The 2500-nt window shown below is 30.6% G+C and overlaps 4 protein-coding genes across 5 annotated transcripts in view; all 4 read left to right on the top strand.

The window, feature by feature from the left end:
* The first annotated feature begins 519 nt into the window (after positions 1 to 519).
* LOC145183611 (lysophosphatidylserine lipase ABHD12-like) overlaps positions 520 to 2500 on the top strand; it is a 65778-nt gene continuing 63797 nt past the window's right edge. Inside the window, exon 1 of the mRNA XM_090085740.1 lies at positions 520 to 559. The gene's annotated coding sequence lies outside the window, so the exon portion shown is untranslated. The remainder of the gene's footprint in view (positions 560 to 2500) is intronic.
* The window catches only part of LOC145182645 (uncharacterized), a 19555-nt gene continuing 17574 nt past the window's right edge, over positions 520 to 2500 (top strand). For both annotated transcript variants that reach the window (XM_090085716.1, XM_090085715.1), the window contains exon 1: positions 520 to 563. The gene's annotated coding sequence lies outside the window, so the exon portion shown is untranslated. The remainder of the gene's footprint in view (positions 564 to 2500) is intronic.
* The window catches only part of LOC149890044 (calcineurin subunit B type 1-like), a 44423-nt gene continuing 42458 nt past the window's right edge, over positions 536 to 2500 (top strand). The window contains exon 1 of the mRNA XM_090085748.1: positions 536 to 560. The gene's annotated coding sequence lies outside the window, so the exon portion shown is untranslated. The remainder of the gene's footprint in view (positions 561 to 2500) is intronic.
* The window catches only part of LOC145183045 (sulfide:quinone oxidoreductase, mitochondrial-like), a 59247-nt gene continuing 57288 nt past the window's right edge, over positions 542 to 2500 (top strand). Inside the window, exon 1 of the mRNA XM_090085718.1 lies at positions 542 to 559. The gene's annotated coding sequence lies outside the window, so the exon portion shown is untranslated. The remainder of the gene's footprint in view (positions 560 to 2500) is intronic.

The raw sequence follows: 2500 nt of genomic DNA, 5'->3' as shown, positions 1-2500 counted from the left end.
ATTATTATTATTATTATTATTATTATTATTATTATTATTGTTATTATTATTATTATTATTATTATTATTATTATTATTACTAGTATTATTATTATTATATTTTTATTATTATTATTATTATTATTATTATTATTATTATTATTATTATTATTATTATTATTATTATTATTATTATTATTATTATTATTATTATTATTATTATTATTATTATTATTATTATTATTATTATTTTTATTATTATTATTATTATTATTATTATTATTATTATTATTATTATTATTATTATTATTATTATTACTAGTATTATTATTATAATATTTTTATTATTATTATTATTATTATTATTATTATTATTATTATTATTATTATTATTATTATTATTATTATTATTATTATAATTATTATTATTATTATTATTATTATTATTATTATCATTATTATTATTATTATTACTAGTATTATTTTTATAATATTTTTATTATTATTATTATTATTATTATTATATAATAATATAATAAAGGAAATAACACACACTTCTACTAAGTCACTGTGTATTAAGTTAACTAATAAATAAACTTAAATAAGTTCTCGACCAAGAGGTAATCCACTGTTATTCAGAGTGGTAGCCCTCTTATCAAATATAAAACATCAGATTGAGCAATTTTTCAATCATTGGTGATAATGATCACACCTTATTCAACCGACCAACTTGCAGCTCTAGCAGCCAACTGGCCAGGCCTAGGTCAAGGTAACCATTCCGCTGCTTCTCAAAAGCTTGATACAATGATATCAAAACTAATAGCCACAGTCAGCATACTTCACACCCGCGTATCTGCTCTTGAAAAAGAAAATGTTACTCTAAAAGCTACCCTTTCTCAACAGTCAAACTCAGCATCTCCGAGCTTAACCACAACTCTTAACTGGGCAAACGCAGTCAAACACGGTTCAGAAGCCAATAAAGCAATTATCACAGCAGTCAACGAAAATGCCAAAATTGTAGAAATGAAATCAAAAAGAGCTATAATTGCCGGTCTTCCAAAATCCTCTGACAATAATCAGAGGCTAATTTCAGTTCAAAGTATGCTCAAAAAACTTAACTATAATGTTGCTTTTAAAGTTGTTGGGCATTTCACAAAAAAGATTAACAATACCACCAGTTTAACTACAATAGCAGCTGAACCTAATGAATTGATCATCATTGAGTTTGACTCGAAAGAGCACCGCAATGATCTTTTATCTAATGCAAAGCAACTTGCCTCAATAGACGAATTAAAATCTGTCTACATTCGCCCAGACCGTACACCTCTCGAACAAGAAACATTCAACAACTTAAACAAAAAGCGCGCTACCGAAAATGCAGAATTATTGGCAAAAGATTTACTTGACAAACCCTTTCGATTTGTCATCCGCAGCGAAAAAATCAAGTGCATTGACACATCCAAAACAGTCAACATCATTGGAAGAGAGAGGAACCCATTCCTCAAATGGAAGTCAGCTGCTGAAGCCATTCAGTCGCTCTCAAAATCCCACTAATTCATTCCTTAATAAGGCCAACTCTTCCATTAAATTATCTAATCTTTCGTGCTTTTACACCAACGCAACCGCTCAATCCCATAAAACTCATCGAACTGTCCTTACTTGCAGAAAACAACTCTTTTGACATTATTTTTATCACCGAGACATGGTTCAATGACCAATCAACTCCCTCTCTTCCGAACTACAACCTCTATCGTTCAGACCGTTGCAACCAAATCGGAGGAGGTGTAGCTATATACACAAACAATAAAATCATCTCAAACCAAATAGAGGAATCCCTACTGCACAAAGATTTTATTCGTTACTATTCAGAACAATTATGGATCGAACTAAAGCTTATGAATGAAACTCTGCTCCTAGGCTGCATTTATAGACCTCCATCCTCCGGTATCGAAGCCTTCTCAGAGATTTCAAGTGCTATTTTCCATGCCAAAACTTTAGTAACAACCAAAAAATACAATGGTATCATCATTGCCGGTGATTTTAATTTTCCAGAGATTACTTGGACTTCCAATTCAGTCTTTTCCTCTAGTAAAATTGGTCTCAGCTCTTCATTTGTCTCTCTCTTTCAAGATTGTCATCTTTACCAAATCGTCACTGTCCCTACTTTCAAACCTGCTAATCGCCCTATGACAAACACTCTTGATCTCATAATATGTGACTCTCCTGATCGTGCTAGTGAAATTAACATCGGTCCTCCACTCAGTCTGTCTGACCAATATCATTGTTCTATCACCTGGCATTACAAACTGGCTTCCAGTGTAAAATTATCACATTTCAACAGCTCTAAATTTGTATACAAGTTTGGTAACTACGAAAAAATCAACGAAGAGTTCAATAAGGTTGACTGGTCATCTATTTTTAAAGACTTAAACGTAGAACAATGTTACCAACTTTGGCTCAACAAATACAATGAATGTTGTCATCAATTCATCCCTCGTGTGCCGAACAAACCATCCCCCAA

This window comes from Hydra viridissima, unplaced genomic scaffold (genome assembly GCF_058129835.1).
Source record: "Hydra viridissima isolate aposymbiotic clone 2 unplaced genomic scaffold, HvirCarnegie_v1 scaffold_4, whole genome shotgun sequence".
Taxonomy (NCBI): domain Eukaryota; kingdom Metazoa; phylum Cnidaria; class Hydrozoa; order Anthoathecata; family Hydridae; genus Hydra; species Hydra viridissima.
Note: the sequence above shows the minus strand (reverse complement) of the source record. Positions and strands in the feature narration are given on the sequence as shown.